Below are 26,898 nucleotides of genomic sequence, written 5' to 3'. Positions count from 1 at the left end.
CTAATAAAATACCTTGTCTTCTAGTTACAAGCATGAATACAGTATGGATTGAACGTTAATCATCTTCACTGCTGACAGAATTTCTCTGCATGTTTCCATTAAGTATGAGAAAGAATCAATAAAAAGTGCATTTTTGTTAACTCCAAGGTCAACTTCAAAGGGTTAAATGCTACTGGCTTGTCTAATGCTTGTTCTTTCAGAACTTCCAGTCAGAGCTGCAGTGATCTCTTCATTTTTCTCACCAAGCCTTGAAAGCCCAGCTTGGACCACAGAAGGGTCAGGACTGGGTCATAAATCTGGACACTGTAATCTTCCTCCCTTTGAGGGCCTGGATGATGAAGTAGCTGCAGAGAGAACAGCAGAAGAACAAGCAGAAGGCCGAGGGTGGGAGGTCTTGGGCGGGTGCTGGCCTTTCTCCTCCAGTGGCTTCCATCTCTATGGTGGCATTTCTCAGAGACAGACTGAAGACAGAGAATGACAAACGGGGGTTATCCTAATTAAGCAAGGCCTGAATTACCAGTCTAGTGGACCCAGCAGCTTGGACCCATCAAGGCATACAGACGAGTCACTCCATCTTTCGACCCACCAGAGGAACTTGACACCATTAGGTCTACTGACATTGCTCTTTCCAACAAAGGACAAAGTGCTGCATAATTTCATTATACGTGACCACCACTGAGAGTATCTGAAGGTGAACAGAAGAAACTCAAGGCCGTTGAAAAAGATTGTCAGGCTGGAAAGTACATTTCCATGAAACCTAAGACTCATAAGTGAGTGAGTTGCTGGTCAGAAATCTCTTCAGTGTAATGTTTTAAAGGCTGCCCATAAACCTTTAGACACAAGGGTGTGATTTTGTTAAGTTCTCCAAGTAGCTCTCAAATAAAAGTAACTACTCTCAATTTAACAGTCAAAATCCCCTGTTATTGATTCTTAACCACCTTAAAATGCAGCTATATTATAATTTGGAATCGTTGTTTGAAAGAGATTTCCTCTAAAGAGGGAGAAATTCCATTTCATTCCATTCCCAGCATTAGGGTTGTCCTAAGGTATCAGTACTCCAGAGCATGCCAGACATTCACCTATCAAATGTCTTTCATTTCTCTTTAAACAGCTCCTGCTAGGCTATTTCTAAGCATTTTATCCTGCCATATTATGTCTAAGCCTTAACTCAAAACATGTCTACGAAGCAGCGTCTGTCTGCACTGGGCAGATCTGAACTGAGACAGTGTTATTCGTTTTGATTCCTGTACCTGGACTTTCACATCCGTTCAAGGCCAATGGCAAACAGCAAACATACCAGATCCACATACCATTATCTCCCTGACCAAGAGAGAAATATGGCTTAGTGAAATCCCAGAGCAAGGCCCGCCCTGTGCCATCACACAAAGCATGGTTTGAATTAATCCACCATGGGAAGCTGTCTTATGAATGCTGGAAGAGGAACATAAGACCTGTTTTGAGGGCCAGGTAATCATCTCAGGCATGTCAGAAATGAGCATGTGAATCAACTGAAGCAAAATTAAAGACATCCATAATATGCATTTCCCACGACAATAAAGCAACAGCAAGAGGTAAGGTTATCTTCCATGTTGAAATATCCAACAGAGAAGAATATGAGCAGGTTAAGAAGAGTTTACTGAAGGAGACTTTAGACATAAACAACATCCAGACACAATGAATTCCAGAAGAGACTAATGTACTTAAGATGGTTCATTTCTGTTTATTTTACTTATCAAAGAAACTGTATCTGTGGAATGACATTACGAGCTTCATACCCACATCTTTCTACAGTGTGATAGTGTTTTGAACATTTGCATAACAAAATGTAGCTTCTAAAAAAAAGCAGGCGTTCTTATTTCAAGTCATTTGGGATCATTGGTTTATCATTACAACAGGGAAGATGTAATTGGATATCGCAATAACTAACAAGTAACCTGCTGGCGATGCTTCAAAGGGGATAAGGTGTATGAGTATTCTTTTACTCTCCTTTATTGTTAAAGCAATGGATTATTACAGGACATTAATAAGCTGTAAGCTGCAAATTCTGTACTGTTCCCAATATGTCACATATGATCTGAGGAAAACTAATTTTCCGTACAGCTTTAGGCGGGTGTACCAATGATGCTTTTTAAACGCAAGAGGTGCCACGTCTCTGCTTAAAAAGAAGGGGGTGGCACCACACCTCCAAAAGTGGTGGGCCAAAAAAAAAACCCAAGCTGGCTGAGTGACAAAATGCAATTAGGCTACAGATTAAAACCACGCTAATAGCATGTCTCCATGATTGTTTCGACTCTTTGCTGGTGTTTCACTGGGTTTAGCCTCACATAGTAAAGTCTACTAGCTGTTTTCATACCCAAATAATTTTCTGAAGCATGCACCAATTTTTCAGGAACGCTTATTTTCGTTTACTCTCATATTTGTACCTATGAAAGTAGAAAATAACGAAAATAAAAATGTTCATCACAATCATGGTATTAGTAATAAATCATATTTGAGCACCTTCTTGTTCATGATTGGTTTGTTGAAAATGAGCTAATGTTCCATGTGCCCAAATCAAACACATATCTTCGCTATTGTTTTAATGCTTGTCTTGTATTATATACAGCAGCCTATGCTGCAGGAACGATATATGTATCTGTTAAGGGTAAACTGTTAAAGTTGGAGGATTGAGCAGACAGTACAGCCCTGATGCGCACTGAGGGGAATGCACTCTGGTGTTGAATCTCCTGGTGTTGAATGAGTTATTTAGTAAGAATATGGATGGAGCGTTCACGCTAAAATGGACTGAACTAAAGAAAAAGTTTGAAAGGTCTGCAGCAACAGACCGTAGATCTGAAAGTGATCTTACTTTAGCAATGTAGCAGTAAGACATATTCAAACTGACATTTTAAATTTACACAGTGTAGGAACAGAAGCTGTGGCATTAGTTTGTGTAAGAATTTTTACCAGATCAGCAAGCTGCAGCTTCTCTCACTGAACATGAACACATTAAGGCTTTGATGTTTTAGTAAAATGAAGTAAAAAAAAAAAATGCCATGGCCTTCAGGGCCTTCATAGTTTTCTGTAGAGCAGGATTGCACATTTTCACTTAAATAATCAACTAAACTTATCGTTTGACCAGGAGTTCCCAAACTTTTGCAAACGACTGTATGTTGGTCATTCTCAGTACTGATCGGTCAGCTGTGGATAGCGTACGCTGCTTTTTTAATGGGCGCTCAGCAGAATAGTTGCTGGTTTTTCACTTTTCAATCTTAGTACACATTGGTACATAAACAACAATACATACTGTGTGTGTCCCAATGGTTCAGATGAGATGCAAAATTATGAAAATGTAATATTTGGTTTCCCACAGGCATCTGTAGCTGACACATCAATAATCCAGATTTTTCTAACAAGAAAATATTGTGGTAATTATTTTTAAATACCACCCAGGCATAGTTTATCATGTGATGCTTACAGAAGGTAAAAGGCATCAGGTCAAATGACAGTTTAATTAATTGTCTCCTAATATATGACAAATGAAACTTCAACACCAAATCCTTTCTGTGCAGAATGAAGCACCAACTGTGCTCATGTGGCTCAAAGTCCCAGAAGATTAAAACCATAGCATGAACTGTGTGTGTTCTTTTGAGTGCTACGTTCTCTGCAGATTTACAACCTGTGTCGATGGATTCACCGCTTAAGCTCTCACTCAACCATCATTACAATTAAATATCTAACTCCTATCAGACCATGCAAATAAATGGGGAATGGTAGGACTGATGTATTCTGTTTTTGTACATACTTAAGGTCATTGGAAATGCTATAATCAAGCAACCGTGGATGTATCTGGGATAGCTGTATTGTGGTTGGCATGGGAAACTCTGCTTTAGCAGACCTTAGATTATATTTAGAAAACAGCACAGTGGCGATGGAATGATAAATGGACTGGAGTGAAGTGTAGTTTTATTGGACAGGAAATCACAGAAGAAAGGCTCAGACATACTCTGCAATTATCCTTGGGGAGAGATCACTCACTGCTTTCAACACAGGAAATGGTCAAAGCGTGATTCAAGTGAAACAAGCAACATTATTAGCCTCTGCTTAATAACAACACAAAAAAATGTTCTCATAACCACCTCAAAGATTCAGTGTGACTTTTTGAGAGGGAAGTTTGCCTTTAGCTCTGTTGATGGAGGAGCTAACATAAAGAAGTCAATATACAGGAGCTCATTCTTTTGGAAACACCACATCTGTTCAAGTGGAGTTTATAATATGAGAAAAATGATGATGGATTGTCTTATATTCATGTGTAATATCCTGAGCGCAACTTGTATTAACATGGTCAATTAATTCAAAGATGAGAAACGTTTTACACAGTCGAAAGTGAAAAGCCAGGTCAAAATAAAAGTATAAGGCAGCTTACTGCACAGATTATTTTCACCTAACTGAAACTTCTCAGTCAAAACTTTATTTTTGGTACTGTATCTTTCTTATTTAAATTTTTTGGGGGGAGATTTTTCCTCTTCCCCTCACTGCTGCATGATGCTGCATGCTCAGCAGGGTTGGGGCCACCACATGTTTTCTCCACTTGGTTCTCCTGGCATTGTTTGAGTTTATGATCTCCTGATGATGGAGTGAATGCTTGGGCCACCCAGGAGCCCAACACTTGTGCCACTCCAGACCCCCAAAATGATTTACAGTTCCGTGTCCAACAGTGGTTTAACACTGTTTAAGTTAAATTACAAAAGCTATATTTATGATATTTCTGTTATAAAGATATTTATGTTTTTCTGACTAAGCATTTCATGTGTCTCTAGTACTGGATGTTTTTGTTCGATAACAAAAAAAGGAAAAAAAATATTACACAGGTCAACACATCATAAGATATTTACAGCATAGATCAGTGTTGATCAGCCCTGCCCCTGGAGACATACCTTCCTGCAAACTTAAGCTCCAACCAAAAACAACCCCACCTTATCCACCTCCTTACTACCTTCAGAAGACCTTGTTTAGTTGAATGAGGCCTGTTAGGTTTCAGTGGGAGGTGAAATTTGCAGGATGGTAGATGTCCAGGAGGACGGTGTACATAAATCACAGCTTTCATCTAAACATTTAAAATGCCACTTCAAAAAGTGACAAGCTGCTATATGGGCATCTGATCATGAGTATGTGCTTAATATGTGCTTGTGCTTTGTTTGGAGCATAGACTAGTCAAAAAAACAAAACAAAAAAAATGTTCAGACTCCTGCTGACATAATGCTTCTTTTCCAGCAGAGGGTGGCATTTGCAGATTTGCCATTACTCCAATAGAGCCGACAAACCTTAGAATCTCAGCCTTTTGTAACACTTTTTGAATGCCTATTTAGTTTACTAGATATTGTTAAGTTGGTTTAAGCTTTGTGTTTAACTTACTTTAAATCTTAAGTTGTTATAAATAAAATACACATACAATACTGTGCAAAAGTAACCATTTATTCATTTATGTAAGACACCAGCTGCTTTTTCCATTAAGATTTCATAACAAATGGACCTGGAATCCAATCTAATTTCATAGACATATACTACTGTGCAAACATCAGGAAAAAAAGTGCAAGTTATGTTCATTTTTCAGTCTCAGGGGAAAAATGCAGAAATATGTATTAAACAGAAAATTACACAGAAGCCTTAACAACAAAATATAATAACATTATCAGTATTTAGTATGTCCACGCTTTGCCTTTATTACAGCTTCCATTCTTTTCATGAGACTTCTTGAGAAATCTGCAGGAATATTTATAAGACTGAATAAGTTCAGTCTTAGACGTTGGTTGTATTTTCTGCTTCTCATAATCCCAAACATATTCAGTGATTTTGAGGTCTGAAAACACCAGCAGCATCTTTCTTTGGTGCTTTGATTCTTTTTTATGTCTTTGTCTCAGTATCAGAATCTTGACAGCTACACATTCTTTCAGACCCAAAGTGCTGTGTTGTCTTCTCACAGAGGAAAAATGGATGGAAACACCTGTAGAAATTTTTCAAGTTTGAGTAAGAGTGGAGTTTAATCTTCTCCTCTCTTTCCAAGGGGAAACCTGAGCAATAAGTCTCATGACTAAAAACTCCACTATATGCCTATAGATTAAGGGGTTAATGCCAATAAAATGACATGGCAAAAATATATTTTGGTGCCAGTGCTTCTCGGGTTAAAATGAACTGATTATCCAGCCACAGTAGTGATAATGTAAATAGGCCTTAATAAGCACCAGCAGACATCTGTGAAATCTTGGCTGAACAGACTGTATCCTTTTTTTTGACACAAATGTGACTAAAAACACAAAACTATAAATCAGCACAGAAATCAGACAAAGCATTCTTTACATTTTTAGACCAAGTGATATTCCCACCACGATTCATTCTGGTTTGATGTATAATTAGCAGTTATACTGGGGTCACAGAATTCCCACCACTTAAGCTTGCTATTATTACAGAAATAACTAGGAACAGTACTTTTTAAAGTAGTTGTTTTGTATCTTCAAAACCAACAAAAAAACACTGTATCATGGTATCTGTCTGGCATCTGGTGTCTGGTATCTGTCCCTTGTCCCTAAGGTCCCCATGTACCAGTGAATGAGGCATGTTGCAATATGAGCATTAACCCTATCAAAAAGCAATCAGCAATATTTGCTTAGTAATTATGATTTGTTTGTATGGCCGAGTCCAGAGTGGCGGAGGCCAAATCTCTGTCCCCCCAACGCCCCCCACCACCACTCTGGAGTAAATATGAAAACAAACTGCCTCACAGGAAAGACCTAATTAGTGTGTCGCTCTCACTCTTTTCCACTCATTTTTTTAGCCCTGACAGTCGCGGTCATGAACGTCGGAGTTAATCTGGTAGCGGGGTCGCATGAGCCCTGCAGCACTGGCACAAGATCCATCTCTCTGCAGCCATTAAGCATTCAATAATGCCCCCCTCTATCTCTACTATCTGCACTGATAAATCACTTTTACAACTCATTAAAATGCCTTCATTGTTTACCAGCATCTCCAAGTGACAAAAATAATCCTTATTGTTTCCTGCCATCTGTGTTTAATTTTAGATTGATGAACTGTGCAGTGATTGGCCTGGACCCTGAAACATGATGTGAGAAATGGCATCACTGCAGTGAGAGTGGATGCAGTGCAACTATTCTGTACTACAAGAGGAGTCAACTGATCAGCATTTGAAGGAGATTTCCTCAGATCTTTTGAAAGCTCTTCAATAGTTAAAAGGTAAAGCAAGTGATTCAGAGCAGTTCAGTGTAAAATGAAACTTACTCAGTCAGAACTGTTCTCAGTGTTGGTGATAAGAACCAGATGTCTGAAGCTTCTACTCTCAAAGCTACATCACACAAGGTATCACATGATATGGTTACAAATATTTTGCCTGTATCTGAGACATTGTTTTACCATAGTTTTGGGTCTACGACATGTTTTTTTAAAAGCTGCTCTGGGCGGAGAGGTACATGCAGGGCCTAGTAAGGCAAAATAGCACCCAATAAACATAGTTATGCAAAATGGTTACAAATATACTGCCTGATACCTGAGATATAGTTTTTTGATGGTTTTGAGATGAGGTTATGGTTTAAAACATTATTGCCATTATCATTATATAAACTCAGAAGAGAGGCTTACTAGTTGTTGGAAATAAAATGGCTATATTTGCCATTTTATATATATACCAATGTACCCAGCATTTGAGACAGCGATTTATTCTACAGTGCACCATTTCACATAAAACCACTCTGACTGAACTTGTTCACATCTTAGCACATGAATTATGCAGAATTGTTAAAAAAAAATCAGTTGATTTCTGAATGAGAGGAGATCGACATTCATGGATTATGATCTTTAAAAATCAGTTATCAGTTTCCATATGAACAGGAAGGCTAACTTGGCAAGCTCAAAACAATGAGCAACATTTGGGTCATAGGCTTCATCGATGGCCTAAAGGAGCCTATGGGCAATTTTGTCAATTTCAGAATCATCCCAAAGATGAACACAGTTTTTAAACATTACTCAGCCAGGTCTTGGTATCTATTAGGTCACAGTATAGTCAGGTTAAAAAAAATAAAACTTCCAAAACTGTGGAAGATCTATGTGGATGATTACTGCCCATTTGAAACACTACTGTGCAAGTCAATTCTGGCTCTGTTCAGATTAATTGGTTCAGGTCATCAATAAGATCTGGCTCTTTTAGTTCCTAGATGATGTTTTGTTCAGTAGCACTGACAGGTTTTCCAAACATACAAAGAAAGAGAGATGTTTTGAGAGAGATATTATCTTATTACTCTAGAGATATTATGATTTGATTACTTTAGTCAATCTAATGCTTATATAGTTAAAGAAATATTTCTAATTAACAAAAAAAAAATGTAAAAACAGTGAGATAGTACATTCAGTACATCATACCATAGCAATGAGCTGACACGTGTTACCTAGGCTGCATACAGATGAGAGTCAAGTCAAATCAAGTCAAAGTTTATTTATATAGCACTTTTTACAACAGATGCACATCACGAGGCAGCTTTACAGAAAAATCTTGGTCCCTATGAGCATCACCAATGGTGACAGTGGCAAGAAAAAAAACTCCCTATGAGCAGGAGGAGGAAACCTTGATAGGAACCAAGACTCAAAAGGAGAAAACATCCACTTCTGGTCAACATTGGACAGCAAAAAGCGTTAGTATAAAATATTAATTAATACAGAAACAGGGAAAAACAGGTGAAGCAATGGTTATAATTAAATACTTTGAATCTGTGCAGCAGCAGCATCATCAGAAAGGTTAGTTCATGCAGGTGAGGCTTGCACAACGTTGTAAATTGATACTTGGTAAGATGAGCATTTGACTCTCACCTGCATGCAACATAAGCATCTTACCATTCTTGCAAGATGAGGCTAGAAATCTTTGATGTACTGAACATTTGAGATATTTGAGGGTGCAGGCAAAACAAGCATGAAGTTCTCATTGCATTAATTTGATGTTGTGTCTTGCTGTTTTTACGTTATTTTGTATAATCTAGTCATCTTATTAACTTTCCAACATGACCAATTCACAAGTGGGTTCTCAAGTGTGTTGCAAAATTCCATTTATAAATGTTGATAATGGTAAAATGGTGGGAAACCTTGTTTGTGTTATTTTTGGGGACCATTTTAGAATGCCTAGCGTACATCTTTCCACTATTAATGGGTTATAAAAATGTACGCTTTATGCCAAAAGCTTCTCAGTACTTAAACCAATGTTTCAAACCAACTAAACCATGATTTCTGTATAATCTATAAGTTGTTTTAGCCTGGTGTAATACTGACATTGCCAGTGGACTCTTTCTAATTAACAATATAATGTAAAAACAGCAGGGCACTACACTTAGTACATTGTATCAAGTAACAATGCAACCAGACTCTCGTGCTCATGTTGCTTAGGTTACATGCAGGAGAGAGTCAAACACACACCTTACCAGTCTTGTTATATTTGACTTCAAATCTTTATGCTCTAGTGAACATTTGAGGTGTTAATAAGGTTCACCACATGCATTTTGACCAGAGCGGCACTGCTTGTAATTACCAGCTTTAGATGTAGAGAATAAGATTTAATCTAAAATATAATAAACAAACAAGTAAAAGCTTTAGATATGTGGGTTGGCTCCTACTGTTCACCTAATAGAGCTACCTCTAAGAGCGTATTCATTTGGGAATGACACATCACTTTCCTCAGGTGAAGCTAGGTGCATAAATGTGAAGCTTAAAGAAGTAGAAATGTAATTTAACTGGTGAAATAAATAGAATAGGTTTTAGCAGAAGCAGATGTGAGTGATTGTCTCATTCAGTGAGGTACAAATAGGTCTGGCTGGCTGCCCTGCAGGGATGGGGGGTTAAGCAGAGGGTGTGGGAGACTGACGCCTCGGAACCCCCTCAGGCCCATTGTGTCACAGAGCACCAAGACAGGTCGACCTTTCACCCTGCAGGTCACACCCATGCCCTCATATCTCTTTTCTGAAACTCAATCACACCTTCAGGTTTCACACCAAGACCTGTCAGTCTTCTTGAACCCGTCAATCTGCCATATCACAGAAACTGTTCATTGGGTCTTTCCTTCTTGCTTGTTTGACCAGGACCACTTTATTTTGATGGTTCATTGCAGATACTCACCTTGTCTTTAACTTTCATACAACTAAATATCCATTAAATAGGATTCCCACTGATGCTTCCCACCAATTATATTATATAAATATACAGTGGGGCAAAAAAGTATTTAGTCAGCCACTGATTGTGCAAGTTCTCCTACTTAGAAAGATGAGAGAGGTCTGTAATTTTGATCATGGGTACACTTCAACTATGAGAGAGACAATATGAGAAAAAAAAATCCAGGAAATCACATTGTAGGATATTTAAAGAATTTATTTGTAAATTATGGTGGAAAATAAGTATTTGGTCAATAAAAGTTCAACTCAATATTTTGTAACATAACCTTTGTTGGCAAGGACAGAGGTCAAACGTTTCCTGTAAGTCTTCACCAGGTTTGCACACACTGTAGCTCGTATTTTGGCCCATTCCTGATGCAGATCTCCTCTAGAGCAGTGATGTTTTGGGGCTGTCGCTGGGCAACATGGACTTTCAACTCCCTCCACACATTTTCTATGGGGTTGAGGTCTGGAGACTGGCTAGGCCACTCCAGCCACTCCGTTGCCCGAGCAGTGTGTTTGGGATCATTGTCATGCTCTCACTGATGGAAGGAGGTTTTGCCTTAAAATCTCACGATACATGGCCCCATTCATTCTTCCCTTAACACGGATCAGTCGTCCTGTCCCCTTTGCAGAAAAACAGCTCCAAAGCATGATATTTCCACCCCCATGCTTCACAGTAGGTATGGTGTTTTTGGGATGCAACTCAGCATTCTTCTTCTTCCAAACACGACGAGTTGAGTTTTTACCAAAAAGTTCTATTTTGTTTTCATCTGACCACATGATATTCTCTCAATCCTCTTCTGGATCATTCATATGCTCTCTGGCAAACGTCAGATGGGCCTGGACATGTACTGGCTTAAGCGGGGGGGGGGGGGGGGCACCTGGCACTGCAGGATTTGAGTCCCTCTCGGCGTAGTGTGTTACTGATGGTAGCCTTTGTTACTTTGGTCCCAGCTCTCTGCAGGTCATTTATCAGGTCCCTCTGTGTAGTTCTGGGATTTTTGCTCACCGTTCTCATGATCATTTTGACCCCATGGGATGAGATCTTTCGTAGAAAGAATAGATGAAAATTACAGACCTCTCATCTTTCTAAGTATGAGAACTTGCACGAACAGTGTGTGTGTGTGTGTGTGTGTGTGTGTGTGTGTGTGTGTGTGTGTGTGTGTGTGTGTATGTATGTATGTATGTATGTATGTATGTATAAAGCCTCAACCCAAAACCTAACCCTACACTTAACCATAACACTGAGTTCAACCTGAATATTTGTACATGAGCTATAGTGGACCATCAAAACAAAGTGTGATCAAGTCTCTCAGGGTGTAAGCACAGTTCTTCTCTTTGCAGAGAGATATTTAAAATGCTTCATGCACTTTATGAGTATGCTGGCCTCATGTATCATTCCTCAGGGGGGATGTAATTGTCTGGAATCACTTCAAATTAATGAACCAGGTGTTATTTTCATAATAACACCTGTGATGTTTTGGCACAACACACAAAAAAGAAAAAGAAAAAGCAGAGAAAGAAGGAATGAAATTGAGTTTCTACTTAAAGTTATCTTAGAACTGTTCAAGTACATTATACACCTTATACACCTGCATCTTTTTCAGCATGCACTTAACATCTCCTTAATATCTCTACAGCCTCTAATCTTTAACGGAGGCAACTATTCTTTTTTGTTGCAATTTTTGGAGTTTGCTGTAATCCTTCAAAAAGACACTGTCTGGGCTAAATTCCAAAAGAGCAGGAGGGCAGAAAATGTAAAAGCCAATTTCCATATGTCAGGCACTTATAACTTAATATGCAGTTAGAGCCATGTAGGGAGAAACCTGCCATCACTTTCTCTCCGCTTTGCTTAAATTTATTATCCGCACAGATACAAACACGTTACATACAAGGTCAAGAATGCTGGACACGTCTGGCTACATAAGTGTAAAGTTTTCACATAATCATTATTTTGTCTTCTGTAAAATTGCCAATTACTGTTAATCTGTCTCAATTTATTTATACTCCCAGTGTGAGAGCAAACATGCCATTATATTATTGAGTGCACATTTGAGGATATTTAAACCCCTCGAAGAGCTTGAGGGAAGATGTAGAGAATATTAGAGCAACGTCCTCCTATTTCCACTTGTGGCTCTATTTCTGAGCACAGATGCAGAACATAGCATTTGAGAGTAAAGACTGATATTTCATATTCCTGTAAAAAAGATTCCAGTATAAAGGATCACTTCTATGCATGTGTGAGAGAGAACGAGAAAGAATAATGCAGCAGTAACTCGAGGTTAAATGACCTGATGATGAACTTTGCTTCTCTCTCCTCAGGTGGGTGAAGCCGAGCAGTCAGAAAGCTGACAGCTTCCACAGGAAAAAAAGAAGAGGAAACAGGAGGAAGCGATAAGCTATTAGTCTCTGTCTGCCATTAGAAGCTAGTTTAAGTGTAAATCTCAGGTCTTTTTAAGTCTGAATCCATTTTGGCCCGTCAGATAGTTGCTAGCTCAACAGTAAACATGAGGGAGCAGATTTTTCACTCACTGCTACAGAAGACATTTTACAGATGATGTACCATTTCACCATGAATGGATGCCTCAGGGAAAACATGGCAATAGAAAGTAGAAAAAATAACTTAGGGTTGATTCCAGAAGGCGTTTAAGGGACTTAGAGGACATATAAGGGAAAAGGAAGTAAAAGTAATAGAAAAGAAATAGAAGTAAAAAGCTTTTTTGTAAATTGATAAGTGCATGTTTAATGTGTACTATCACAGAAAAAATGAATATACTACTTCTAAGATGTTAAATCTGGCAAATAAACATTAGCTGTGCATTAAACGGTCTCTGCCTTTGGTCTCTGTAGAAAATGTAAACTAATTTTCACTCAGAAAATCAACATTTTGCATAGAACTGTACATAATATAGATTTTGATCTGGGAAATTAATTACAGTGGCTAGTTTAGAGTAAAGAATAAAACAGCTGCCCTCCATGTTTCAGACTGGATTTTGATATAAATGAAAACAGTGATTCAAAACTTTTGAATAAAGTGTACACTGTATGGTGCCAATGACAGAGAAAACCATATAAGACAATCCAATTGCATAAGTAAGAGGAAAGTCAAAGCAAAATAAATGAATAAATAAACAATAAATCATAAATAAATAAATTTTAAAAAGACCTCAAGATCACTGAGTGTTTTTCGGTTTAATTGGATGGTGAGAGGCAGAAAATGCAACCACCTGCTGCTTCAACTTTACAGATGTTGAGAAATGTCCTCTTTCCTTTGAAAAACAAAGTCTCCCACAAAAGGATAGAAGCAGCAACAAATGCTAAAAACTATATTATGCTTAGATGTTGAGGCTTCTATGCGATTGTCCTTTAAATAAATGTTTTTTGCTTTGTTTCATGTGAAAGAGGCCCATCACAGTGACCTGCAAGTTCCATATGTGCAGCATAAGGATCACAGTTTATAATTAAATTAGTGTTTGATAGTCTTTATATCAGTGTGTGTGTTTAAGTGTTTCTGTAAGCAGACTGCAGTTTGTCTTAGAAAAGTCCTGGCATTCCACACTGACAAACTGTGACGTGATTTATTATGCACCAGAACTACTGTGAGGATCAAATATTGGCTGTATCGCACAATCCCATAATTCATTGCTCTTGCTTTTTATAAAATGTGATATGCACGCTGAGGTTTCCCTCTGCTGAAACCCAAGATAAAGGAGTGTATGAGTCACTGTGAGATAGGCCCACAAACTCAACCACATGAGAGGCAGAGCAGGGCCTATTATATCTCCATCAGCCTTGAGCTTTCCCCAGGAATCATTACCGCACTCAGGCCTGAGCACAAAACCTTCACTCTGTCGGCCCAGACTTACAGGATGAACCCATTTAATCAAACTCCACATCCGCTGCCCGCTGTCCTCTCACTCAGAATCAAAGCCGTTCATCTCTAAAATAACATTAGGAATCTGTCTAATTAAATAAACAAATAAACGGCACAATACCAGTTTTTTCTTTCCAGAAAACAACACTGAAACTGAAAAACCTGACGTTTGGCTGATGCTGATACAGTTTCAATACTACTTAAAAATAAATATTTATTTATTCCTTGAAAAACTGCTTTAAAACAAGTAAGTGCTAATTAAAACACTTTACACAAGATGGTCATCTAAAAGTATTTAAACTATCTACTGAAAAGTAGAAAGTATTTTTACTGTAAAATTGAAATGGAAAAAAGCTAAATACATGTAAATGAACCATATTTACTGTATTAAATTGTATGTGTTTGTTAATTTATAGAAATAGAATGCAAGTTCATAAAACAAATGATCACTTTCTTATCACAGACTTTGCTTTATGGTTGATATTATAATAAAATACCTCTAGTCAAACTGATGAATTACAGTAATAGGCAGTATTTCTAAGACAATAAATTACTGTAATTTGACCATATTTTTTCAATAAAATCTCAAGTGAGTTTTTCCATTGTTTAATTATTATTTATTTTTCCCATTAGCTGGTGAATGCAGAAGGAAGTCAAAATGCTAATGTTAGTGGTAGGAAGCCAATTTTTTGCAGCTGTAGAATCTCAGTAACTGTCTCTAAACTGTCTAACTAATCTATTCTCTTTGAAGACACTGAGAATTAATTATGCAAATGACAGAAATTATTTATCAGTTGAGGAGGACGACATATTAAAGTTAGCAAAGTAGCTACCTGGCTATCTAGACACCACCATTTGGATCCTTTTCTCATGCTGAAAGGGTAAAACAGTTTGTCTGTTCTGTTCATTTTGTGCTGAATGAAAATATGTATAGTATATCACATTTGACAGCCAAAGCAAGTTACACTGAGACACTAACGGTCTCACTAATTGTTGTATTTTCTTTTCCTAAACCTCAGCTGCTAGCAGTCAGGATTAGTTGATATTACAGGCATTTACCATGGTTGCATGATGCATTTCCATAATGCATGCTGTGTATTGTGGTCACAGAGCAGAGAACTGAAGAGCAAAAGCTTGAAAACGAACTAGCTCAAACTGATTGTGCTGAAGAATGCACTACAGAATACTGCATAACAACAAATAATAGAGTTTGAGGCTGGAATTCTGCTTTAACATTTGACTACATCTGACTACTGTTGTTATCACAGGAGCTGTGTTACTTGGTTTAACATTATATTGCACCACAAGTAGTCCTGCGATATTTCAGGCTAGATTTCTTACAGAATTTGATTTGGTCTTCTTTTCCTTAGCCAGCATTTTCTGCTGTCTCAATACTGACACTATTCATTAGATCAGATGTATTTCCAAGGAACGCGCTGAATAAAGGACCCTGAATGTCCTGTGTGTCCTAGGAGCCGGTGTGAGTGCCAGCAGCCTGACTGGGCTCCTCTGACTCCATGCCGGGACACACGAGGGGAGCCACAGGCACGGAGATGTGCTTCATTTAACTGTGTCAAATCAGGCCACAAAAAGGTTTCATTGTGCTATATATACTGTGGGGCAAGAGGAACACAACTATAAAGAGGACATTTCACCAGTCATGCTGGCAGAGGGTGTGTAGAGTCATTCTATAGGTAGGCTGCCTAAAAACGTTCAGTCCAAACATCTGCTGTACTTACATATCAATTTACAAAAAATCTTTTGTATTACTTTTACTTCCTTTTCCCTTAAATGTCCTCTAAGTCCCTTAAACGCCTTCTGGAATAAACCCTAAGTTATTTTTTCCACTTTCTATTGCCATATTTCTATTGCCGTAACACAGTACTGAACTGAAAGTCTCTCCAAACAGCACAAAGAGAAATAAGCAAGCCAACTTTAAAAGGTATAGAAGGTAGAAAGTTAATTAGAGAAAAGATATTAGAGGAGAATTAGAGAGAGAGAAAGAGAGAAAATATGTACTGCAGATAGAGGAGAATGTCAATAAGTAGTAGAATTAGCTCTAACCTACTTTTTTAAAACATATTGAAGCATCATCATGAAAGAATACTTGCTCTTTTAATGCAAAATCCTACTTAAGTACATGTAATTGACTAATCTCAACTTATAACTACTACATCTCTATGACAGCCATAGGATTTAATATGGGATTTGTTGGATTTGCTTATAATTCTATGTTTAGGTAGTGCTTGATGTTGATGGCAGTGTAATTATGGGGAATTTTATATTATCTCAGAACTGTAAAGAATATTCTTTATGTGAATTCTTAACAATAATGAAGCAAATCATAGTGGCAACTTAGATATCCCATGTTTTCTCACTGAGTAGTTGTTAGAGAACTCTTTAGCTCATACAATACTGAGATTTAACTGCAGGTTTTGATTGACTGTAAAACCAGATATGACTTCGAAAGCTTGGCATTTTAATTGCATTCAGACATTAAATTTCATTGCATCTGGCATTTGCACCAAGCTTGACCAAACCACAGGACTGCTGGAGTTAGCCAGAGTTAAATGTGTTCATTTTATCTCATTTGTTGACAAACTTTCAGTAATGGGTTGGAAATGTTAAGCCTGACTTCTGAGATGCCTGACTTACTCCCAGGTTCAAGGCAGCCTGCCTTAATTAACTACACATGCTCTCTGGTAGCGATAAGCCTAACAAAATTTAAGATTTACAAGGGATTCCTGGATCAGACTGTAAAATTAAATCCATAAAATTAAAGAAAATACTGGTAAACACTTGCACTATTCGAGGAGGGATTGAGACACTCTTGTGTATACGGTAGAATTTCTGTTAGTCTAGACAAGGAAGAAAATTTGTATTAATTTCCTTTACTAATCTTGTTTTATAGTCTGGTGGATTTAGAGGTTACTGTTGCTTCTTTACCACGGACCCGGCAACACAGGACCAGAGGATCCAGGATGCACGTCTGATTCATATTCTGCAAAGCTGCACATCCTTCCTTTTATGAGCAACATGTAGTCCAAGATTAATAAAATCTGTTATTTGTTGCTTAGCAACATGTCACCATGACAGTACGCTATTTCTTCCCTCTTAAGGCTATTGAAATGCCTGCTGCTGCAGAGCTCTTTGTATTCCATCACCTCTCCGCTCTCTGACACTGCCTGAGCGTATTCTGTGTGAGTGTTGTATGTGTTTTGTGTGGGGGTGGGTGCAATGGACAGTTTGGGCTGCATCTACCTAAGCTCTAAGTGAGAAACCCAGCTGTAATAGAAGGATCCACTGTCGCACGTTCTGATAAAATGTGGAATACTTTATAGTATTTCTGAATACTTTAGTCATTTTGCTGCTGAGGTATTAAAAACAACATGAAACATCCTAATGAGAGTGCAATAAAAATTATATATATACACTGTCTCATATATATATATATATGAGAGAAAGAAAGAAAGAAAGAAAGAAAGAAAGAAAGAAAGAAAGAAAGAAAGAGAGAGAGAGAGAGAGAGAGAGAGAGAGAGAGAGAGAGAGAGAGAGAGAGAGACACAGAGAGAGAGAGAAAGAAAGAAAGAAAGAAAGAAAGAAAGAAAGAAAGAAAGAGACACAGAGAGAGAGAGAGAGAGACAGAGAGAGAGAGAGAGAGAGAGAGAGGGAAAAAATTTAGAATGTGTGTATACATTACATTATGACCACCTTCTTGTTTCTACTCTCATTGTCCATTTTATCAGCTCCACTTACTGTATAGGTGAACTTCATAGTTCTACAATTACAGACTGTAGTCCATCTGTTGCTCTGCATACTTTGTTAGCCCCCTTTTACCCTGTCCTTCAGTGGTCAGGACCCCCATCGACCCTCACAGAGCAGGTACTATTTGGGTGGTGGATCATTCTCGGTATTGCAGTAACACTGGTGTGGTGGTGTGTTAGTGTGTGTTGCGCTGGTTTGAGTGAATCAGACAGTACTGCTGGAGTATTTAAACACCTCAGTGTCACTGCTGGACTGAGAATAGTCCACCGACCAAAAATATCCAGCCAACAGCATCTTGTGGGCAGCGTCCTGTGACCACTGATGAAGGACTAGAGGATGACCAACACAAACTGTGCTGCAGATGAGCTATCATCTATGACTTTATATCTACAAGGCAGACGAACAAGGTAGGAGTGTCTAATAGAGCGGACAGTGAGTGGACAGTGTTTAAAAACTCCAGCAGCACTGCTGTGTCTGATCCACTCAGACCAGCACAACACACACTAACATCAACATGAAGAATGAACCACCATGCAAATAATACCTGCTCTATGGTGATCCTGTCCTAACCAATAAAGAACAGGGTAAAATGGGGCTAACAAAATATGCAGAGAAAGGGATTGACTATTGTCTGTAACTGTAAAAGTAGAAAGTGCACCTATATGGCAAGTGGAGCTGATAAAATGGACAAAGAATAGGCACACTTAATGAAGTGGCTGGTCAGTGTGTATGTTAACCTCTCTTGTTCAGGTTTTTTTTCATGTAGCCCATGTCAGTACATCAATTTAAAATTTTAGATTAAACTTTAAAATTACTGAATTGCTATGTTTCCTTTTTCATGTCTGCTATTTGAAGGAGAATTTAATAGATTTTACACATTTTCTGCGCAATTAAATGGTTTGTGATTAAATCATAAACAAGGTAATTCTGAGAGCTTAATACTCTAAAATGTTTAATACTTCTAAAAGGCTCCTCACAGAAACCTGTTTCATGACATGATCATGAATATGTTGCCTGATGTTGTATACTCCCGCGACCCTGACGGAGAAGCGGCTTGGAAAATGGATGGATGGATGGATGGATGGATGTTGTATACTGGGGCATCACTAGAGGTTAATGGAGGGGGGCTATGCCTTTACTAGGGGTTTTGGGAGCATGGACCCCCAGGAGAATTTTTATGGGCTCCATAATGTCTGTTCCTCATGAATTTTTAAAGTGGCATCAGCCAGACAAATTATCAAAAAATGGCTATTTGGTTTAAAATGAATTTTGGTTAAATTGGCACAAAGCAGATCTGTCTCTTTGTAGTTTACCTTAAGCTAGTATACCAAAGCTAGTATACCTTAAATACTATATACATCCACTTACAATAGACACAGACCAAGTAAAGGTACTGAACTCAAGCAATGCTGTTTCCTCTCTCTTAGATAACCTGCAAGGTTGTAAATGTGTTATTCAAATACACCTATAATAGATCAGTCTCAGCTTGTGCAATAAGACAGAGACAGAATTTCATGGTCTCAGTTATATTATATTAAGTTCAATTAAATTCACTAGTCATTTTAATTGAGAGCTTAAAACTCTCTCGCTGTATTCTTGACCACTAACCTCCATCAGACCTTCTCCTTTAGCTCTGTTAATCTCCTTCATCTTCTTTTTCTCCCTCTTCCTGTGTTCAGTAATACATTATTTTTATCAACCATAGATTACAAGAACTCATGGAAAGAATGAGAGATGAATCAATTCTTTTATTTTTTTTCATCTGGCTGGCCTTCGCTAGAGCTGCTGCCTCATAATTTTTATCCACAGGTTGAAGAATTGAGGAATACAAAAATGCATCATGATCAACACTATGACCTTTTCACTGACATTAGCTTAGTGTAAAGAACAATATACGGCAAGTACTGGTGTCAGCTTCTAAAGACTGAAGAGAAATATGAAATCATACAAAATAAAGAGCTGTCATTAAATGTTCTGAATCAAAGTTCAGACTCTCACACTCTTACCATGAAGTGAAGTTTCTGAAAATTCTTAAACTAGTTGGCCTGTCAGCTGGCAAGCAAATGTTAATGTTATCCTAACTCCTTTCCTTTGCCTCAGGTAAACCCAAAGCTTGATAACTTAGCTAACAAGCAACTGAATAAAAACCCGATAGCCAGCAATACTGTCCAAAATTTGCCACAAATCCATATTATAGGTGATTATCTTCTGTAACCACATAATGTAACATTCTGTTTACTACAGATTTTGAATCTGTAGTCTAATCTCTAAAAAGGTCTAATCTTTATTTCAGTGAGCTTTTGGCCAAAACCCTGCCTTCAGTTTCAGTGGTTGCTGACTTACTTTGCAGAGTGAGTAAACCCAGAGTCCCTCCTGAAGGTCTGATATGATGGGCTTACAACTTATGAGGTCTGATATAACAGAGGGTTCCATTCTTCATGTTATGTTAGTTGGACAATGAAGAATGAATGAAAATAAACTAGATGATTTAAACTAGTAATGTATATTTATTTGTGAAGAAGGGGCTAAGGCCCAGTGATACCCCTGCTTTATACAAATTTTTATGACAGCTTTCACATAAAAAATTGACATAAAATTAATTTTAAAGTATATGCAGTATGGAAGCATATCAGTATGAAAATTAAAATGAAATTGAAATATGCATGAGATATTGTAATTGTAAAAATTTGTAAAACACTGTCTGTGAACACAGTTCATCACTGCATCCACAAATGCAAGTTAAAACTCTACCATGCAAAGTTAAAACTATATATATATACATAAACAGGATTCACCGTGCACATTTCTGTCTATATATCTGACTATGCACATACTGTCTATACATCCAATATACCTGTTATAACCTTTGCCTATGCACATTTCATCTACGTTCAATACTTGTACTGACTACACACATTTTGTCTTGTTTTTTACTGTCTTTTGTCTTTGCACTGTTTGCTATTTATCTTTTATTACTGCACTGGAGAAGTAGGCTGATAGTGTTTTGTTACTACACTGTATTGTATAATGACAATAAAGTTGAATTGAATTGAATTGAATTGAATTGAATTGAATTGAATTGAATTGAATTGAATTTAATTTAATTTAATTTAATTTAATTGAACCCGAAACACTGGTACCTTTTCTGGGCCCAAGATCATTTCAGGTGAACTCAGGTAAAGTAAAAAAAAAGTGTCCTGCGGTCTCACAAATCAAAATTTTGAATTCTTTTGGGAAATTATGGACACTGCATGCTCCAGGCTAAAGACCACCTGGCTTGTTATCAGTGCACAATTCAGAAAGCCAGCATCTGTGATGGTACAGAGGTGTGTTGTGCATATGGCATAGGTGACTTGCACATCTGTGAAGGCACCATTAATGCTGAACGATATATACAGGTTTTGGAGCAACATGCGCTGCCATCCAGATGACCTGTCACTCACTGAAAACAGTTTGCAAATTATGAAATGAAAAATATGACAAAGTAGAATAGGTAATCGTATTTTTAACAAAACTGAAACTTATAGTAAAACATACTTTATACAAACTTCTGCATGACAGAATTGACTGTAATGATCTTGTAGTCACTTTTATTGCATATATATGTTGAAAGGAAAATGTTAAATAATTATTAGATTTAATTAATTAAATTAATTAATTGTTGATAAATGAATAAAATACACACACACACACATACATTTTCTAAGCCACTTCTCCCTCAGAGTCGCAGGGGTGGTGCTGGAGCCTATCCCAGAGGTCTTTGGGCGGAAGGCAGGATACACCCTGGACAGGTAATTAATAAAATAAATCTAGCCAAATAAATAACTACAGTGTTCTCTCAAGTGGTTACATAAGTAACACGTCTTACTGGCTTTATCCATCCCACTGTTGCATATATATATATATATATATATATATATATATATATATATATATATATATATATATATATATATATATATATATATATATATATATATATATATATATATATATATATATATATATATATATATATATATGCAACATATATATATAAAATTTATTTTGAAAAATTCACATTTGTGGAAACGTTCCAGAGCAAAAATGATTGTAACAAGCTGCATCATGCATCATGCTTTCATTGTTAAGATTTTAATACCCATTAAACATAAATGACATCATTGTAAAGTAGAGTAGAAGACAGATTTGTTACCCTGAGACAACATCATGCAATAAAGGGTTAATTTAAAGATTTCACTGGTCAATGATTACATTCACACTGTAAAGGAACCTTATAGGCCAGTAAATCTAGTAGTGATGTGACACTGTGACGCTGCTTCACTGACCCTGACCGTGTGTGCTGCAGGTGTATTGACTGATGAAATCAAAACCGCGCATCTGACCAAGCTGCACACGAGGATTTATTCCAAACCCGTCTTTGGCTCCAGAAGCATCACACTACTCTTGATTAAGCCACTAATGACATGTCAGTGACAACAGGCTGCCTCCTGGCCCTAATTGATTTTCCAATCTTCCTCCACTCACTGCACTCATACCAGCAGTGTGGGACAGGCTATTTTGAGAGATGATGTATTGTTCTCCTAAAAGTCAGTGGCAGAGGTGCCAAAAAAGAGGAGAAACTGCGGTTGCTCTTCCAAGATGGCATAATGAGCCTTGCCTGTGACTGAGCTGTGATAGCCGCCCATTAAAAAGAAACCCCAGGTTTGCAGTCGTTAAAAAAAAAAAAAAGCAGTTGCATTTTCACAGGTCATGCCTGATAGAGGACTCATGAGCTCCGAATGTTTCAGTATGGGCTCAGCTAATTGTTGAAATGCTCATTAAATCAGATAAAGTAGCTCATAAATCAGGCTGAAGGTTTGAACTGTGGTCAGTCTGCGCTGTTTGGCGAGAGTAAATCTCCCCGGGACTTTTATTTAATGCTTTAGATCTCATTACATTTTTTTCCTGACCGAGTTCCAGCATCTCTGATACCGTACAAAGCACGCCTCTGCACACAGCTGGTCTCCGTGGGCTAGGATGAAAGGAAAGTGATATTTTGACATAATGTCATGAGTGCAAGTCAGAATCTCTCCATTGTTTTGCGTTTCACAACCTCAATGGTGAACCTCAGGAACGAACACATATTCTGTAGACTATAATTTGTCACATCACTTTACAGTCCTTGTGAATTTAACTAACCGAGTAATTAAACAACACTGACATTATAGTATATAAATACACTATTAACAATCCCTCTTTAGTGGCACGATTACAAAGAGATTCCCAAGAATCTTTAGCATGACTGAAGCTGAACCTTTCTTTCAAGCGCAGTTAACAGAGGTGAGCAGTGATGAATCAAACATATTGTTAGATATGAAACACTGGCTTTATTTGTCCTCCCCTGACTCTTGTACACGAACCATTGCCCATCTGAAGGTTACGCTCCATCTGAGCCCGCAGCGCTCTTGGAATACCAGGGAAACACATTAGAGGCCTCATTTGGAGCACATGTTTCAGGGGTTGAAGCCAAATGTTGACGCACAACACAATATGAGGCTGGCTCATTGAATTTGTGATGTGATTAATAACTCGTCTGCATTTCCTAACCACATACAAACAGATAGTGCTGTTTTCATTACCAGGGTTTACTACTGACTAATTGACATTTCACTGCTGGTATAAAACACAGCTTTTGTGTCGAACCTCAAGCTAAAATTGAGACAGTATTTGTACAGATTACAGTTCATGCATGATCAACGTCTTCATGCCTGTACAAACTGTATATGCAAAGTAGATCTTTGCCAAGTTTCAGTGAATACCAGCTTGGCTTGCACTGAGCAGAAAGAGAAAGAAGGCTTTGTGTGGACGTATGTGACGTTTCATTGAGAGTGTGAGTGATCTGCTCCCGGGCCAGAGCATCTAAATGAACGGCAGCAGGGTCACTCCCCCTTTTCACACCTTCTGTCCCCTTGGCAGACATCAGATTCCAGAGACAATATGCAACTTTGACACAAGCTGTTATTCGAATGCATGCCTAATTTCAAGCTGACAAGTCAGGAGCCAAAAGAAATATTCAGTTCAGGCATCTCCATCAGTTTAGGTTCGCAGGCGTATTCAGACAGCATATGGAAAAATTGAGCTGGAGGAGCTACGTGAGTAGTGTGTTCAAATCAAGCTCTCTGATGAGGGGATAAAATATCTCAGCAGAAACGTTTACATTCACACTGTTTCTTAATACTGCGGCTGCGAAGGCTTTTAGAGGCTCTGCCTCTTTCACAGTGGCAATAGTGAACATAAGACCTACTTCTCAGGCAAAATAATAATGGACTTCACAGAGATTAACGTTAAATAAAGCTCAGTGGAAAGAAAAGGTAAAATCTTTTTAACAATCTTGTATTAAAGTGAAGGCTTTTTTATATTATTATAATTACACTTTTACTGTATCATTGCTGTCATAACTGAACTTGATATGTAAGAAAGGGTATGAGAAAAGGAAAAAACGCTCCAGACTTTTACAAGTTAAGGTTACAGGATTGCATTCCAAACAATTTTTCTGTTGGTCCACTCATCATGAAGCATGACAATGTTCACACAACATAAAAGGCAAAACTGCTCAAATGGTATAAAGAAATAAAAACAATAAATAAATGGAGTGATATGATTTTGACATGACAGCGATAATATACATCGTTTCCACAGTGTTCATAAGGGATATAATCAGTCTTGGTACATCTATAACAAGGAGCCTTCAGTTTGCTGTAAATCAAACCCAGTCAAAGAGAGAACATGCTCTTCCCATGATGATATGAGGTGTACAGTTCATGTCTAAAAGCCACATCCTTCTCATTGCATCTGGCTGCCTGGTCAACACCAAACCATAAACCGCACTGGCAACTCGACACTCATCAGCTTTTCCCATCTGCACATGATTACACATTCATGCTTATAGTTGGCAGCACAGACTTGCTAACTACTTTAAATCATCCTCGAAATTGGCAACAGTTGCAAGTTTAGGTCTGGACACACACTCAGCTCTTTGCATATCAAGTTACAAAACGCAGCACTAGCACATCATTTGTTTAACATTTGACAAAGCAAGAAACGCTATAGGCAAACTTACATTACAAATCAGGAGACTCTTGAACCTCACTACTTTACATTCTAAATATACAGTGATGGTGAAATTTGGCAGAGAAAAACAGCAAAATCATCCATGCTTTAGCATTTTGCAGCAAACAGTGACTTGTGGAATTTATAATTCTTTTAACCGTCCAAAACATGTTCTGTTTATGCGGTTGTTCTTACCACAAGAAGCTGCTTTGGATACTTCATGGTTATTCATGGCTAAAGTCTGTCATCCAGGCCACATAAAAATTCAGGCTGAGCCACAAGCAGAAAACTGAAAAACATGGAAAATGGACGACTGAAACTCAAAAAAAAAATGATCCTAATGAACATGACAACAAGTAAAATTTAAAAATAAAAGAAAGTGTTTCAGGTGGGCTGGGAGGCGTGCTCAGAAATCTGAGCGTAATATATTTAATATGAATAATTATTATGTATTTGTCATCAATTTTAAGATTGAAGAATCCAAACAAAACAACCAAAGCAAAAAGTTATTCTTATTGCTCTGTGTTACATCAGATTTAAGAATACCAAACATGTTCCACAAAGTAGAAAATGTGTAGTCTTTTTTTGGCACAATCTTCTTTTATTCCCAGACATTCTCCTAAAACTCTTGGACTTTTTAACTGGTAATGTGCACGGTTTTCCAGTCCATGGTTAACACACTTGAGGTGATCGACGTAACTGAGAAGCACAGCTTTATCACTAACTAGGCTAGATAAGTTAATCTAGCTGATGTTAGCTAGCTCTAGAAACAATGAAGAGATATCTCCCTCACAAACTTACATGTTGGTCCACGTCCAGCGAGGAGAAAAGGCCTCAGGTAGAGGATGACAGTCCTGACAGTACCAATTTCCAAACTCTCAGTTCTTTTGGAATAATAAGACATGTTTTTCAATCATATTCTCTGTATGCATGTTTAACTGAATATCTATTCATAAACTCTTACAGAGACTCTGATATCAAAACTCCTCAGAATGCACATCTCTGTTTTAAACCCTCCATAATTTCACCACTAAAACAGCTAGCTATAACTGTTCTAGCTAACCTGCTGGATTTTGCTGTTATGAGTGAATGATTAGACTTCCTCTTCTAGCAAGTCAAAAGCACACACATCGCCTTCTAGTGCACTGGAGTATTACTGTTCAACATTCAAACAGACATAAACAGAATTGAGGAACACAATAACTTAATCACATTATCAAAAACTCTCATTCATATTGTATATATTCAACCCAAATTCATATTGTCACTGTCCAAAAAATTTATATTTTTTTATTATATTTATCATTTTTATTTTTCTCCATAATTTGAACATGTACTAATAGAAATGCTCTAAAATGACAAATTTTTGTTACATTAACTTACATTGAAAGTTCAAAACACTTTACCTTCTTCTGTTAGTATTTTTTTTTTTATTCATGTTTTTCTTTGGACAACATTAATATAAAAAACTGTTAATTCCAATTAGAATAATCATTATCAGGCCTTATTTTAGATTAACCGACCTACAATTCATTTTCGGGTCACTGTGAAATTTAACCAGTGCAGTGTGAGTGCTAAGTGACAGTGGACACAGCAGATGGTCTAAAAACAGCAAAAATAGTTCTTGGCCTATTCCATCTCTCTCACTCCAGACTCTGGAGTCCATGTGGCGCCAGTACAATGGAAATAGTATGCAGGCCTCAGCGGAGAACAATGGATTTAGCCAGAGGTGCTTGCTCTTAAGTGGCTGATACAGATTTAAACTGCTCTAGCAAAGCTTTTACAGCACTAATTAAATCTCCCACCATATTTGCAGTTGATAGAGAGCAAGATGGTTAATGCAATTATGATCATTTGAGACTATAATACCAGCATATACATCTGCTAAGGAGACATTCAGACAGATTCCTCAGGGGATACTTTTCTTCTTTCAGTACAAAATAAGAACTTTACATCCCCCAGCCCTGAAAACATGCAGACGCTCTCCTT

At 37.6% G+C, this 26,898-nt stretch overlaps 1 long non-coding RNA gene across 2 annotated transcripts; it reads right to left on the bottom strand.

The window, feature by feature from the left end:
• Nucleotides 1–208: 208 nt before the first annotated feature.
• On the bottom strand, nucleotides 209–25,988 carry LOC108439630. Of its 2 annotated transcripts, none has more exons than XR_001858773.2 (3): nucleotides 25,711–25,988; nucleotides 25,105–25,198; nucleotides 209–461 (listed from the first exon to the last, which is right to left on the bottom strand). It is a non-coding gene; the product is annotated as an uncharacterized LOC108439630 (long non-coding RNA). The 2 variants fall into 2 exon arrangements; XR_001858774.2 differs by lacking the exon at nucleotides 209–461 and adding an exon at nucleotides 24,287–24,718.
• Nucleotides 25,989–26,898: the final 910 nt, after the last annotated feature.

The sequence above is a fragment of the Pygocentrus nattereri genome, chromosome 16 (assembly GCF_015220715.1).
Source record: "Pygocentrus nattereri isolate fPygNat1 chromosome 16, fPygNat1.pri, whole genome shotgun sequence".
NCBI lineage: Eukaryota > Metazoa > Chordata > Actinopteri > Characiformes > Serrasalmidae > Pygocentrus > Pygocentrus nattereri.
The sequence above is the reverse complement of the archived record's forward strand: the minus strand, read 5'-3'. Positions and strand labels throughout refer to the sequence as shown.